Consider the following 16430-nt stretch of genomic DNA (forward strand, 5'->3'; position numbering starts at 1 on the left):
GGAGACATTAGAGATGGAAAAGATGCACCAGCCGATCCCCTGGGGAAGAGAGCTGGATCCTTCCCTGTGTCACACAAATGAAGCAATGATGCCCTGTGTCTCCTTGGGAAGCTGTTTTGCTGCTCAATGCCCTCACCGGGCTGAATTTCTTCATATCTTTGCATAAATTGCATTTGTTTCCACCTCTAATCCTTTCCTCCTGGCATTACCACCTGACTGCATTCCATGCAGGCTTCTGGAGTTGTGCAGCATCACCAGGACACTTCCCTCTTTAAAACTGTCAGAAGAAATGAATCATTCTGCAGAGCCCAGTGAAAGGTCCCTTAAAGAATAATCCAGGGATCAGTAAAAAAAATGCCAAAACATAAAAATCAGACTAATTTTGAAAGACCTTCAGCTAGAACTTCACTCTTCCTGCCTCACCTCCCGGAGGGGGAGGCCAATCACTAACTAGGGATGCAGTCAGCAGAAAAACATTTCCTGAGCTACAGAAAGCTCTGCTTTGTAAAGTTACTCCTGCAGCACCAAAGGAAACGAGTGACTCCAGCACAGCTTCATCCTGCATCCCACGATGCTCAGCCAGCAAGAGTTTGTGGCACAGGGCAGTAGCCGCCCTCTGAATGGCTGGCAGAGTTCAGAAAGCACAGAAGAACCCAGTCCCCATCCCTAACATCACATTTTAAGAGCTAACTTCTGACAACTGAGATAGAATACATAGAGGAGCCTGTCATGCTTTGAACTCCACAGTAATGCACCTCCTTGCCAGGATTTACACATTCTTTCTGTTGGCTCCAAGAGCTGTCAATGCTTCCTTCACTTATACAGAGCTTCCTGCAGATGAAAGACTCCCGCTGCGAGTCACCAAGATTTACTGTGGTTTTGGTTCTGATCAGGAAAGCACTTACACGTGCGCTTAAATCACTGCCGAAGTCAAGGGTACCCGGTTGCACGCTCCATACTCTGAAGCAATCAAAATGAACCTCCCTTTTTTTTTCCCCTTTGGGATAAAAAGGCATGGAGGGAGAATCATAATTAAAGCTAGATGGCAATTACCTAAATGAGCTGTTTGTTACTGTAACAAATCAGATGGGAAAGTGATCAAGCACAATTTGGTCGTGAGGACAGAAACTGGATGGGGAAGAGCTGGCACTGAGAGTTTGCTCAAGCAAATGCAGGGTGCAGGACACAGCATTTGTCCTCAGCATCTTTTTCTGACCTGCTCAAAACAAGGGACCAAGTTCATCCGCTTCTTCCCCACAGTGTAATGGATTTCTGCTGCCTTGTCCTGCTTCACATGCAGGAGCCCATGCTGGTACTAGGAAGCTCTAATCATGGAGCAGATGTTTTGGAGGCTCTTCCAGACTCAGTGACTCCTACTTGGCTGTCAATAGCGGTGCTGGACAGATGTGGGGATTTGAGGATTTGGGAATATTTAGTAGTTCAGCCCATGCAGTCCCTATTCCTGTACTCCAAAAGCTATACGTGGGATGGCTGCCAGGTACAGTCAACCACAGACACCACAGGTTGCTCCACAGGTGTCTGCTGCAACGTCACCTAAGGTTGTGCCACAGCAGGCCAAAACTGGGCACTGACAACATCCCAGCCAAGCAATGGAATCACTTCAGCCTTCCTCTTTCAGCATGCAAGCTTAGCCCATAAAATGGCTTTCAGCAAGAGTACTGAAGGTTCCAGGTTGACTGTACCCTGGTGGCTTCCATACAAAAATCACCTGACAAACAAAACGACAAGTTTGTTTGGGTTTTTTTTCCAGCTGCAGACTCAATCTGGGAACTGAAAGCAAAGATTTGAGCTCTTTTCATCACCCCAAGTACCACCTGGTATGTAATCTTGGCATGCTGGAGATGTACGTGCTATGGGTACACTGGGTGCATGCCCGTGGGTATGTAGGGTACATGCTGTGATGCCATGGATATGTGGATTGCACACTGTGGGTATAAGCGGTGCAAGCCATGGGTATATGCAGGGTGCACACTGTGAGTACATAGGTTGGGTACACACCATGGATATATAAGGTGCACACCACTGGATATACAGGGTGCACACTGTGAGTATGCTGCCTGAATCCAACACAATGCTGCAGCAGGATGAGGAGCAGGCACCCAGCTGGACAAGCCAGGCTGACTCAGCTGGGAGTGACTTGGTTATGCTGGCTGGAGCCAGGTAACAGGGAAAAACCCATGGTGGGATAACTATTCTATGATGTTATTCGGACCCGTCCGGGGAGCAAAGCCCAAGGGCCGGCTGGTCATGCACCTCCCTGGAGACCCCCCATTCCAGCGTAACTGCAGGGTATTTGGACAGTGGTTGCTCAACCAAGTGGCACAGGGCCAGAGGCTGACGGGCCAGCTCGAGGTCTCTGTAGCAAGGCCAGGGTGACTCAGCATGATTTGGGGGAGGAAAATGGTGAAGAGAGAAAGTCTAAAGGAAGAGGGACCCAGCCCATGTGTGACAGCAACCAGAGGTTCTGGGACCCCCCATGCTGAGAGCTGTGATGGGTGCTGGGACACATGACAGAAAGCAGGACACAGAAAAAACTCAAAACCAGGCTATTTCAGAAGCAGGAAGAAGGCTGCACATCCCCAGCCCTGTTCTCTGCCCCTATCACCCTGCATGAGGGATGTCCCATGCCACGGGGATGCTGCAAATGGCAGCAGAGTCTTCCCAAGGAGTCACTCACAGCACAGTCTTGTCCCTCCCCACACCACATAGAGCTGTTGTCTCTGGGCATCATGCAGAAAGCAGTGCTGGGTGTTTGTCTCTTTGAAATGAAGCAGTCTCCTCCAGGCAGCACCACTTCAAAACCTGTCCCATGCTCTTAAGAGCATGCCAGGGCTGAGCCGGTGAGGGTGCTCATGGTGGGAGCCTCAGCCATAATGTCCTCACCATATCCGGAATGGTTGTCAAACTTACACCAACCTAAAGAATGTCTTTTGCTGGACACTTGGGATTTGACCTCCTGCTGTGCGTTACATGGCTGCCACAGGCCAGCTTGAAGACACTTGCAATTAAAGGGTGAGTGAAGTAACTTGCTATAGTCACAGAAAAACTCACTTGACAACACTGAGCTGAAGAAACCCAAGGTGCACATCCAGTCTCTGTGGAAGAGGTCATTTTACCAGATTCACTCTGAGCTGAGACATCCCTGCCCTGTCCCTAGTACAACACCGTGAGTACTGGATGTCAAAGACACCCTCTTGCAAGAAGAAAACAAAGATGCTAATTAAGAGCTGCCTTTCCAGAAACCTCTTACGGAGAGTTGGACCATGCTTGGGTGCTGGGTGGGTGGCTGGCCTTGCTTTCTGCCCAGGAGGACTCCTCAGGACAAACCTGCCCTTGTGGACAGAGCTCAGCTGTAGGAGAGGACAATCCATCAACAGGTCCCTCCTCTCTCCATCTAGAGCTTTACACAGATGCATTGCAGAAGCTGAACACCCCGTGCTGTCAGCTCTGTACTGCAAAGAGAAGGCAAAGGGAAGATGCTGTGTGGGAAGAAGCTGTAATGAAGAACAGCTGGTTTTCCCTGGCTCTCTCCTACATAAACAGCCAGAGAACACCTTGAATCATCAGCAGGTACCAGATAAACTCCAAAGCATTCAAGAGAGAATGAGAAATAGAGGAGGGAAAATAACCCATCCATTAAAGAGGCGGTAGGATGGAGAGGCAAAGCTTTATGCAAGGTGTAAGTCTAGAAAAGCTACATCTGCTGGTAGGAGGAGGTGGTTATTCATACCACCTAATTTGAAGCAAAAGACTTTGTGTGCAGTGGGAGAAGAGGGTCCCTGGCTCCTACTGGCTGTGAAGCCTGAAGTTATTAGCAGTGCATACAAGGACCTTCCAAGCAAAGATGTGTTTGCACAGATGTACGCCCTTCTGTTTTAGTTAAAAGAACATCCTCACTTCCCCTCCTCAATCCCATGTCCTCCTGGGCACACGCACAATCCTCAGAGCCTCCATCTGCAACAAAACCTTGACGCAAGCACCTCTGACCTACAGACACAAATCCATTTATCGCCAGGCCTGGAGGCTGGACAAAGAGGAGCGGTGTCTCAGAGCTGGGTGCCAGGGCCACTCTCTGATTCAGCAAAGCCCTTGATAAGAAATGTCATCCTCCATTGAGTAATTTTAGCCCACAAGATAAGAATCTCTATCAGGCTCAAACATATGGCTGGCTGCAGAGCACGCAGCAAAATGAGACGGGTAATTTATTTGCTTGTGCTAAGAGCACTCCCAGACTCAGAAAAGCTGATGCAATGAAATAATAAACGCCAAATTACACTCCATCCTTCTTTGGAGAGATACAAGGGCTTGTACGTCTCTCCACACATCAAGCCACCAAGGAGACAATAACACTACACGACTAATGAAGATGGGGCTGTGTGGGATTTTCTAAGGTCTGCTCCTCTTAAATCCTACTTGCTGCAGAGGGACTTGTACTCACAGGTGTGACTGGTGCTTTATGAAGTGCCAATAGATGCTTTCCAGGGGAGGAAAAGGAGGGGTTAAGTGACAGAATTACACAGGAACGATGGCTGAACTCTAGCCTCCTGAGAGAAGCCCTTGCTGATAGAGCAGGACCATCAGTCCACTCAGTGCTGCAATGTTCCTCTGCCAAATCCAACTTAGCACCTCTGATTTAGGTGACCTGGGCTAATCCATATAAACATGGCACTGGGCAAGACAATGCCTGACTTAGGTTGCTCAGAGTAATGAACTCACTGACCTGAGCTTTGACAGGAGCATCTGATTCATAGGGATAACTCAAGGACACCCCCAAGGAGTTCTTAGCACATTTAACCACTGCTTACTGGAAGGACCTGCTGGGGAAGGCTCTCCCCTAGAGAGCTGTTTCTTACCATCTTTCATCTCTTGGTTATCATCAAGGGAGACATCAAACTCTCTCTGTGCAGCTACTTATATTCCCTCTCATCTTCAAAACCATGGCTATTGTTCAATGTGTATCACGTGATCCCACACAATCCCTTTTCAATGGGAGGATTTCACTCTCAAACTGATTAACATCCAAATGTCCACTCTGAAACAGAAATTCACACTTGGCTTGCAGATATCTCAATTTGGTGCTTCCAAAGAACTGGGCCAGACACAGATTTTTAAAGCAGCCTTCCTCTCTCTGATTCAAACCCACCGTAGAGATGTAGTAGACACGCACTTGGTCACAGTCTCTTCACTGATGCGAAATCAGTGTTGTTTCTTGGCCAGCAGTACCTCCCCATCACGAGATCTACCCATGTCATTGGCATTCTCACTGGAAATATCAGCAGTTAAACCAACAACTGAATGAGTCACAGAGATGATAAACTTCTTGCTAATCCTGAGAGATGGTCCTTCCATCTGTGCTGAGACATGGGGTGACAGGGATGAAAAAACCTCTGATCTGCAAAAAATCAGGGGATTTTAAACTCACTGGAGTTCAATTCAGCATTTTCCATCACTGCCAGATTTATTACGGAAGGTCTACATGCACATGCTGGCATGGCCTTCATCACTGCCATCATGACAACATCACACAGAAACCTCAGAGTAAGAGTCTGATGAACGCTTTCCACACTCACCACCATACAGCCTTCACATGAACCAGCCAGACTGCACAACATGCAGCAGAGCAAAGCCACATGTCCCTCATGCCCATTGAGTTGTATTGCTAGAAGAGACCAAGCTTAAGACATCCCTCTGGCCAGCCTTCTCCTGGCTAGCCTTCTCCTCTGAGGAATGCCTGGAGTGCTCCAGAGCCCAGGGCACAACAAGCAACGACCCACACATGTTTATGAGGAAAATCATTTGCAGCAGAAGAAAAGCTAAAAGAGAAATCAAGCTTCAACTTTCTTTTCTGCAACCAATGTTTTTCAGTTCTCCAAAGGTGATAAATTGAAAACAGGTAAGTTTGCTCTGTTTTTTTCAGCTCCTGTCTCTCTCCTCTTGCGGCTTTGGATTGAGGCAGTGCAATACATACAGCTCTTCGTGTATCATCAGTCTGGAAAATACTACTGTGCTCTGGAGCTGCAAACAGTACAGGTGAGTGTGAGACTTGTCATCCTCACTTCCAAAAATAAGGCACCAAGTTCTTCTGGCATAAAGGCACAAAGACTTCTCCAGAAGCAATGTGTTTAATATGTATGTGTGTGACAAACAGATGCTTGAAAAGTTAAGTCTCAGATACGTGGAGAAGTAAGACTATAGAGATTTGCTGATCATTTTTACATGAAGCCTGCTCAAATGTCTGCTGGCCTCTGCAATGGGCTCTGCAGAGGCAGGCACGGGTGACATAGGACACGGGAAGAGGACAGGGGAAAAGGATGGAGGTTGGGAGCAAAAAGAGAAATCACTCGATCAAAAATCAATGTCTGGACTCATCCCACTTTTTGCCTGGTGGATATTTGACTGGGATAGGAAGGAGAGAAAACGTTTGGGTGGTTTGGGTTGTTATTTTTACCTTGTTATGAAGCTGCAGTCCCATTCTGGAGGTCAGGAAGATGCCTTGTATCACCACCTCTCCTCCTTCTTCCTGTATCTTCCCTTCTGCATATTCCTATTGGACAAAATCCTCTCTAAAATGAGAGCTAGACTCCAGTCTTTTCTCCTTCTGAGTGCTCCCAACAGCAACACAACATTGATTCTAGTTACTTGTGCAAAGTAGCCAACTCCATTCTTTCTCCTTGTGTGATATTGGAGATACAAACTTAAGCTCCCCTGCCCCCAAGGACTAGGGGAGGGCAAGTTCAGGAAGTCTGAAATACTGTAATCCAAGTGAAACTGTGGCTCGTCAGGCTCCATCATCCCAATTGTGGATGCACCTGTAAGGAAAATACAATTTTAATATCTGGATAGGGACAGACTGACAAATGTTCAGGTTTTATACATGATTTCTGTTAGTATTATAAGAATAATGTCTGGTTCACCCTTCAGGGGATACCCTGACCCTGCAGTATTGATGAAAGAACACCTCGTTCGTGCCTACAAATTCAGCCAACAGAAGGTAGTACTCAAACAGAGATGAACAAGGGGTTGGACTAGATGACCTTTGAAGGTCCCTTCCAACCCGAGCTCTATGATTCTATGTCAAAGATAGCTGAAAAAAAAACCCAGTTCTATCATCCTTGGAGGGTTTCAAGACCTTTTTTTTCCCCATTATAAATGAGTGGGGGGAAAAAAGAAGATAAAAAACCTTGACATTTTGAAGATTGTTAAATTCAAACTAGCTTTGATCTGAAGCACTTTGTTTCAACAGTTGGAATTTTTCCCTTTGGTGTCATTAACTTTTACACTTTTCAATGTAACTTGCTTTAGAAACAAAGAGTCATTTCAAATACCAATGCAGCTGGAAAGTTTAGGTACTGCCAGAGGCAAACCCTCTCCAAAATTTTACTCTACTTTCCTCAAAAAGGAGGATTTATTGAAGCTGTCTCTCTCCCGAGGGTGCACTGAACTTCAGCATGGTGGCATAATGGTGAAAACTAGCCAGTCAGTTCAAATGCCGACAAAGGAAACACCGAGCTACTTTCATCATATTAAATGATTTTAATACACAATGAAATACAGTTACTTCTACATTTGAATTCTACCTAAAACCATTCCAGTGCTCAACTAAAGATTCATATAGATTCATACAGAGTAGTATGTCTAGATTCATATAGATTAGTATGTCTACTCGTATAGACTATATTCACATCGGTATGTCTATTCATATAGTCTATTCATATAGACTACTATGTCTAGATTCATATAGACTAGAACCTTCATATAAGGTTCATATAGACTAGTAAACAGACTACATTGCATGTTGATTAATACTAATGTGACATTGATCCATGGATGCAAAAGACTGGTCCAGTGGCAAGACAGGAAAGCCTCCAAAAATCAGACCTAGATTAAATTCTAAGTTTGTCAAAACTAGCATTTTTTTGTGTACAGACAGAAACAGAAACACAGCAGAAAGATAGGAATTGTAAGTCCTCAGCCATGACGGTGGCAATAACATCCACAACTCCAGAGATGGGTTTTTCTGACCATCTCTTGCTGCTTTCTATATTTACATGTCAAGCGTTTATATGCTTCTTCTGCTCCAAGACCTGCTGTGCTGTTTCTGGGCCCAGCTCTCTAAATGCCCCACACAGACATACCAAGCTACTGTAGGCTCCTCTTGGGTCATACATCATTATTCGTCACATCCATCTCCATCCTGCAAAGCACTTTCCCAGGCTTGCTCCCTGCCTGTAACCACACATACTTGATGGCCCATCCTTGGCCAGGTCATGGTGCTGTGTGTGTCATGCGTTGGAAGGGAAGAAACATGAATAGGATGAGATCTTCACCTTTGGGCCATCCATCTCACCTACCACATCAACGTCTCCTCTCCATTGAAGTCCTTTGTTACACCCCAACCACATGCTTCCACCTTCTTCCCAATTTTAACATGCACAACCTGCAACATCACCTCACCACCCCTGCAAGGAGATGACACACTAGCCCTAATTTTGGGTGATGAGTTCCTTTTTTTTGTGGCTGCCAAGTACCTTTCAAGACAAAGTGTCCACATCATTGCTTTCCAGTGAGCAACACAAACTGCTCTGCTCTGAAGACATGTGCTCTGTGACGTGTAGAAGTCATTGAGGAAGAGGGAGAAAGAGCAGTGCGTTGTGAGGCGCTGCAGCACACACTAGGGCTGGAAGGGCTGTGACCATAAAACAAGGGCTTGCAATGTGCAGCCTAGAAAGAGACTGCATGGCACAGGGCATCTGGAATTGCAGTGTTACCCTCAGGCTGCCAATGATATTCCCCAAGGCAGGGCACGATGCCGACACAGTGACATTAAAAGCACAGCTTCCAGTAGCATCCTGGCTGCCCAAAGCCCTGGCACGAGGCAGTGGAGCTGTCCCAAAGCTGACCCTCCCTGGGAGGAACACCACATGCTGAGAATCCTGGCACAGGGATTAGCAAGGCAGTGTTGAAGTGCTAAACACGGATACAACCGGGGAGTGGAACAGCTTCCCGCAAATAAGGGGACAGGCAGGAGTATCTTTTCACACATTGGTCTCTGTACAAGCAGAACTTGTCCTGTTCTTGGCTGAAGTCAATGTTCAGATGGACAATGTTCTCGCCCACATGGCTGAGCTGCAGCAGCACACACAGACAGTGACGTGTAACCAGGCAAACCTGGGGCACAGTACTTACGATTACATGCTAGACTACCTCCAAACACCCTATCTGAATGGTAAAAGCAAGAATAATTTGGGTTACAGACTGAAGTGCCTTCCTCTCCGCAGCTCCTCAGCAGCTGGATGTCCCTGCTTCTGCCACTACCTGATTCCTGCATCGCTCGTAAATTAGCATCACACACAGCAGCAGGCAGCAAAATGCACCAGCAGGGCTGCTGAAGGCACCGACTTCAACAGTGGCTTAAGCAGATGTGCTAAGGAAACATCTGGTTGTTATTACCAAAAGGCTTTCCAGGTTGCCATTCAGATCAACACCTCTGTTTCCTCTGAGTCATTATAAATACGTAAGAAACAACATAAAACTGATAGTAAAAGCACCCCAATTGGAAATACAGCCAATCCTCTGTGTCTCACATCTGGAAATACACTGACCCAAACCCTCCAGGGGGGCACTCAGCCCATGACTCTCAAGCAAAGGGTTTGGTGCTACACTCAACAGCCAGCAGCAACAGATCTGGCTGGCACAGAACTTGCAGGTTAACCAACTCCATGGTTAATTTCCATGGGAGAAAGCAATCCATTAAGAGCTGAAGAGTTAAAAAAAACCTGCAGGACTCTGGAACCCAGTGGCATGCAGTCTATCCTGTCCCACCAAACACTGGAGATACATCTCAGTGTTATTTCCCTGCTGGGAACCACTTGCCTTCCCCCCAGTTCTGTGGAATACATTCCTAGCAACTCTCAGCTATATTAAGATTTTTGACATGTGGCTGGTACAGTGAGAAATGTTAAACTACAACTCCTTTCAGAATACAAACCAAGGGAAAAATACATCAAAAAGACTAATGAGATGTTTGGCGCATAAAACAAATGGCTACATGGAAACTTTTCAAACACACAAGGCCTACAGGACTGGCTGAGGCAAGAGGCATAATTAGCCCAACATGAGCTTCAAGGCAGGTCTGCAATGCTTGGCCATCCAAATGAAGGATGTCACGTACCAGCAGAGAGGCCCTGTTATCTTTGGGCCTTGGGTTGGCACAGCCGATGGGAGTGTGAGGTTTAATGCTTGTACCCACGCTGCAAGAAAAATGCTGGGAAAACTGGAGTGAGTTCAGAGGGCAGCCGCAAGAACAAAACCAGGCTTGTACCGAGGAGCTCAAGGAAGTCAATCAAAGAGAAAGTTAAAAGGTACCTCGCAGCCTGTAAGTACCTGTCAGGAAGAGTGCTCTTCAGCCTACCAGACACAGGCATAACAAGACCAAAGGTTGAAAGTTGAAGCTCGGCAGAAAACAAACTAGAAACAAAGGTACCGTTTTCCAACACTGCAGGTAATTAACAGAGGGAAAAGTGCCACAACTGGCATGGCCAGTGATCCAGCACTGGCAATGCTTAGAGTGAGATTGGATTCCACCCCAAAAACGCACATCTGGGTCCGTCCACAACTGCTGAACCCAGAGTGGAAACTAATTCAAGGAATATCTGTTACACAGCAAGTCAGACTAAACAAGCACCATGACCTTAAAACCTAAAAATTAATGTGGTACAAAGAACAAAGAGGCCAAATTATCAGTGGTTGGGCCCTTACAGCCCCAGAGGTCAATCTGCACCCCATCACTATCAAGATGTGGGTTTTGCTGAAGAGCAACAAAAGCGCCAGATTCCCACCACGAGCAGCAAAGTGAGATGCTGTTACAACAAGAAATCCACACTGATATTTTGTTTTCCAGCTAAAGAACTAGGAAAAATCAGAACCAGACCAAAGCAAGTAAAAACATTACACTGATGGGGCAAAAACAAAGCACAATACAGGAAATCCGCTTTTTACAGTGAGAAAAATCATACCCTGGAACGACCTCCCTGGGGAAGTGATGGAGTCCCCATCACTGGAGGTTTTCAAGATGGACAAGGTGCTAGACAATCTCACCTAGGTTACCCTTCCCACGTGTTGGACCTGATGAACTTTCAAGATCCCTTCCAACCTGGGCTGGTCTATGATTCTATGAAAAGCACATAAAACTCTCCTGACTAGAGGCACTTGAACTAAAGGAACAAAGCTCCAAACTCTGAAACACCCATTGATGTTAATCATATTTAGGATTCCAGGTTTCCTTTGTACTTCTCAACTCCAGTATTTACACATCTGCTGGGTTCTCCTAAGCCTCAAAAGCATGTCCCAGGATGCAGCCCCTTACTGCATTTTCCCTTAGACAGCTGAAAAGCCCTAAGGATGCAAATGCCCTGGTCCAGCCCTTCCTGCAAGCAGAAAGCAAATCGTAGTTCCTGTCTGGTTTGTATGAAGTTTCCATCATCATGATGTTGGTTTATGGTTGTGCATTTCCAATACCTTCCCTCACCCGTTTCTTCTTCCTTCAGAGCTTAAAATGTGCAACCCCATCCACTGTTACAGCAATAGCATTAAGAGAGTAAACTAACCTACTGCTCCCTAAGAAACCAGGAGACTGCAGTCAAACCCAGCCTCCTCCAACCCTGGACCTGCACACAGCTGAAAAAGGCTGGGAGTGCTAGGGATGGGGATGAGCTTTTGGGGCTGCAAAGCATGGGAATCAATTCCTAAGACTTTAAGGACTACTGAGTCACCCAGGCTGAATCTTGCATAAGGGAGGTCACGAGTTTCACTCATTTACCTTTGATTTGAGCTGCATTGCTGCTGCTTGCCTAAGCCTCACCTTCCAGGGAGGCATGCAGGCTCCATGCAAAGATCTCAAGATATGGAGATGGCAAGTCACCTTTTTGATGGCTGGCTCAAAATACTTAAAAGCCTTTGGTATTTAAAAAAGGCACTTTAACTCTGATTTATCTGCATTTCATTTGCGGCTAGGGGCGCCTGTGATATAGCTGCTGGCTGCGGGAGGTGCTTTGCCTGGTGATTTCCTCAGCTGTTCACAAAACTCTTCTCCAGGAGAAACCCTGGGGCCCCTGAGCTCCCTTCCCTGCAGACAGCCTGTCTTCTGCCCCCACCCTTTTTATTTCCTTCTAATCACCAAAGGAGAAGAGGAGCTTTCAAAGGATTTAGCACAAGTGCCTGGCAGGGAATCCCTGCTGCAGGTGGCTGGGGGTGACACCGCTGTAAAAAGGAGAGGGGAAAATGGAAAGGAAGGGCAGAGCAAATACTTTCATCCCCGTTGTTTCCATTCCAAGGTGAATCCGCCCGTTTCTCCACACCCACTTTTTTCCATGGTTTTCCAACACCTCCTGCTTTCTAACAGCTCTTCCATATACTCACACCATGTAAGGATGCCCTTCCCCAAACATCCTCTTCGAATGCCTCACGACCACAAACTCCTGTGACCCCATGTCATTCTCCCACAGCCTCATTAGTAATAATTATTACCCAAGTTACTAAACCTTCTCCTTGGCGCTCAGATCTCAAAGGGCAATTCTAAACTGGCCTTACAAAGTGCCCGTCACTGAGCAGGGAAACCTGGGCTGAAGAAGATGCTCATGGTCACACCAAGTACTTCCAATAGCAACAGGGATCTCATATCTAGTATCATTCTCGTATCCAGGGCACAAGTTTTGAAAGCCTTGTACCGATGCTTCATTGCTCCCACAGAAGACTCCTTGGTACTCAAAAGGTTTATTTTTAAAATGCACTTGTTTATCTCTAAGCCCAGATCCATTTCCAATTTATGTCAGCAAAATAAAAACCAAAACGCAAAACAAACAAAGAAGAAAACAGCCTGCCTGGCTCGGAAGCCTAAAAATAGACCTGCATATTGCAAATAGTGAACTGTCAGGTAAAGGCTGCGGATTGAAGGTTCAGATGAATAATGTGTTTGGTTTTCCTGCTTCAATACTTTCCTGCTGTTATCATTGTACAAATAAGTCAGCACACACTAATTACCCTGATGGCAATTTCCTGGGAGCTGGTACTTAAGTACCAGGCCAAATTCATTCCCAAGCTTCATGGACTAATCCTCCCCACACACTCCCAAACAAACAGCCCAGCTGCCAAATCACCCTGTCCCTTCCTCCCTTGCTGCCCTGCCAATGCAGTCCCATTCCTGACTCCAACAGCGCCTGCAGGATATGCCCCAAGCGACACATCATTCTTGACCAGCACAATGAAAGCCAAGATGCTAATGTAGATGGCTCCAGCAGCGCCTGAACCCAGACTTATCTCATTCAAGGTGTTCAATGTATGCACAAATTGTGGAACCCAACCTGTATTCGTGCAGCAAAATCTTGGGAGAGTACAAACACCTCTTCTGCAAAGCACACACGTTAAGAGAGAAAGGATGGGAAGGGAAACGTCTATGAAGTGTTTTTATAAGGCACCCAACAAACCAGTCTCAAGCCCCTTTTAGCCCAAAACCATCCCACAAGGCTCACAGTTTATATTCATGGGTGAACTACATCAAAGAACTGCCTGAACAATGCCTGTGGTTTCTGCTGGGCTTTTTTTTTTTTCTCCCGCCTTGTATTTATACAGCCCAGGATTTGCACTGTAATTCAGTCAAACACACTAAAGCAAAGATGAAGGGAATTGTTACCTGCGCTACCTCCCAAATGGCACTGAATTTCAGTATAAAGCTTTGATGCAACCCCAACCCAAATTCAGGCTGTTTGCTGAACAATACAAACCCAGCATTCTCCTTGTGGGGTATTTTTCAGCCTTTCAAGGTCTTTTGGGGGGATGGTTGGCTTGGTCTGGATTTATTGTATTATCATTCCTTTCTGTTTTCACTGCAAAGGGTTAAGCGACCTTTTCAGATCCTCCCTGGATGCAACTCCATGCGTAACAAGAAAGCTTCCACCCCAGTGAAAACAACTTGAAAGAAGGGCAGTGACCCAGTCACAGGCTTAAGTTTCAGGTCACAACACCCCTGCTCAAAACCATCCGTCCTCCTCTGGCTACAAGTTTGCTGCAAGTCACCACCCATTAGAGTGATTTGTCTCCAGGATTTATATAAATACACCTTTTTTGGACCTAGCTGTTGTTAGCACCCCCTCTTGAACCTGGCATGAGAACTGTGGACTAGCAAAGGACATAGCATGTACACACTGATGCAACATCCCCTCGCATCCAGTAAGAAGTGCAAAAAACCACATGGACCATTAGGAAAAATTAGAACTGCAGTAGTGAGCTTTGATTTCATTTACTCTCAACTTCTGCAAAGGAATGGGTGTTTATAACCCCTCTAACCTGGACTCATGTACACCACATTGCATGGCAGAATCAAAGCCATTTGGCTAGCACAGGAGTATCACGTCCTGCTTAAAAGCCCTCAATCAAAGAAAAAAGGTTTGGTGTTAAATGCACAATGCTGGGGGAAATGGTGCATCTCAGAAATGCCACAGGCTGGAATTAGGCTGCAGAGGGGAAGGATGTGTCCCCTTCTCCCCTCTTTCCAAAAGGGGTTCCCTCAGACAGTTACAAATAGTCACCTGCTGGACCAGAGTACTGGGAATCACAGACTCATAGAATGGTTTAGTTTGGAAGGGATCTTTAGAGGTCATCTAGTCCAATCCCCCTGCAACGATCAGGAACATCAGTGGCTCCATCCCTGTGCTGCAGCAAGGATGCTGGCAAGCAACCCACTGCTGAGAAAAGAGCCAGCAAAAGGTTCAAAACCCAGCTCCACACAAGCTATACAGAAATACAGCTTCTTCAAGGGGGATCTTGGCTCACCTGGGGCAACAAGAACAAAAAAAGCCATTGTGGACGTCCAGGCTCTGAGCCTGGTATGGGTCCCAGCTCCTCTCAACCTCATACCTAGCAGGGATGGTCTTGCTCTGGACCGATGCTGATACAGTATCAAGATGGAATACAGATAGGGAAAAAAATGAGGATGTAAAAAGTATGGAAAATTCTCCCAACCTCCACCACTTTGTGCTGTTAACTCTAAAAGCAAGAGAGCAAAGTAACAAACTGTGTGTGTAGGTACCTGGGTGCGGAGGCTTTCCCATTTACCATCATCCAACCAAACCACCCTGGGGAATGGGGCAGAGCAGAGAGGCAGGAAGCCCGAGGAGGTTCCTGGTTCAGCTGCAACTCCCCAGGTTTCGGTGCGATTACGCCTGGGAGTCTCCCCCACAAGCTTTTTGGCACCGTGATCTTGTTTCCATTCGTTCCTCCCTCTCAGCCATGCCAGCACATGCCAGTTTGCCATGCAAGACCACAAACTGGATTGGGGAACCAAATCTACACAGTAACAATCCAGGGGAAATTAAAAATGGAGTAATATCAGCTAGATGGGTCCCCCTTCTAAGTGGGTTCAGTGACATCCTTTGCTGTCAGCAGCCTGAAATGGTTTCAGATGCAGCAGTGCAGAAGGATGCCTGGATTTCATGGTAACACTGCTTGGCTGCTGAAGGGGATGACCCACCAAACGTGGCCATGGGCTTTTATCTGTAATGACTAGATGTATTTATATGCACTGTCCAAAAATTAGATTGAATTTGGCTAAGTTATCCTATTTCTCAGTTGACTGGCTTACTGCATGACCCCACAGCACCGGAGGAATCAGCCAGAAGTATAGGCTGCAAACCCAACACAAGCTATTTCTGGCTAGGTGCTAAACAGTTGAACAGTTGAACCCATGGATGAAGCTTGGTATACACCAGAGTCAACACAGGACAACCTCAGTTTCCCTGGAGAACAAGCAGTGAAGAAGCAATAAGATGCTGATCCCTTCAAGTGCAGTTATCTTGTACCTTCTTATATACCCACGTGGGACAAATATGTGTATTTATTTTATTATCTGCTGAAAGTACTCATGCTATGTCCCAAAAAATTCAGAGGTCCTTTGATGCCCAGAAAGGCACCTCCTGTGGGAAGATGCACGAAAACCTCTGTGCTTTGCCTCTGCAGGAAGTTTGGAGACTGATGTATGCTGATACCAAAGAGCAGGATCTGCATTACTTAGTGATGGCCTCTAAAAAGGCCCTGAGCCATCCACTGGGGAGGAATTTGCAACTGAGCAAAGAGAGTGCTCAGATCTCCCCTAAACACACACCACCCCCTCGCTGCACACACTACATGTGCTGGGTCAGCATGGGTCCTCCACTCCTGCAGCTCCTGCAGCTCTATGCCAGGGCCAGGGAGATGCTCTGCACACCACCATTGCCTTTCTGGGTTAGTCAGGCTGCAAGTTGCCCTCATTGAATCACAGAATGGTTTGGGCTGGAAGAGACCTTTAAAGGTCACCTAGTCCACCCCCCCGGCAATAAGCAGGAATATACTGAACTAGATCAGGTTGCTCAGAGCCCCAT

At 46.6% G+C, this 16430-nt stretch overlaps 1 long non-coding RNA gene across 1 annotated transcript in view; it reads right to left on the bottom strand.

The window, feature by feature from the left end:
- The window catches only part of LOC134167881 (uncharacterized), a 128127-nt gene that overhangs the window by 24071 nt on the left and 87626 nt on the right, over positions 1 to 16430 (bottom strand). The window contains exon 4 of the long non-coding RNA XR_009966315.1: positions 6470 to 6830. This is a non-coding gene — a long non-coding RNA (uncharacterized LOC134167881). The remainder of the gene's footprint in view (positions 1 to 6469; positions 6831 to 16430) is intronic.

Source organism: Pezoporus occidentalis, unplaced genomic scaffold (assembly GCF_034315485.1).
Source record: "Pezoporus occidentalis ecotype Australia unplaced genomic scaffold, CSIRO_AGI_Poc_V1 ctg3, whole genome shotgun sequence".
Lineage (NCBI taxonomy): Eukaryota > Metazoa > Chordata > Aves > Psittaciformes > Psittacidae > Pezoporus > Pezoporus occidentalis.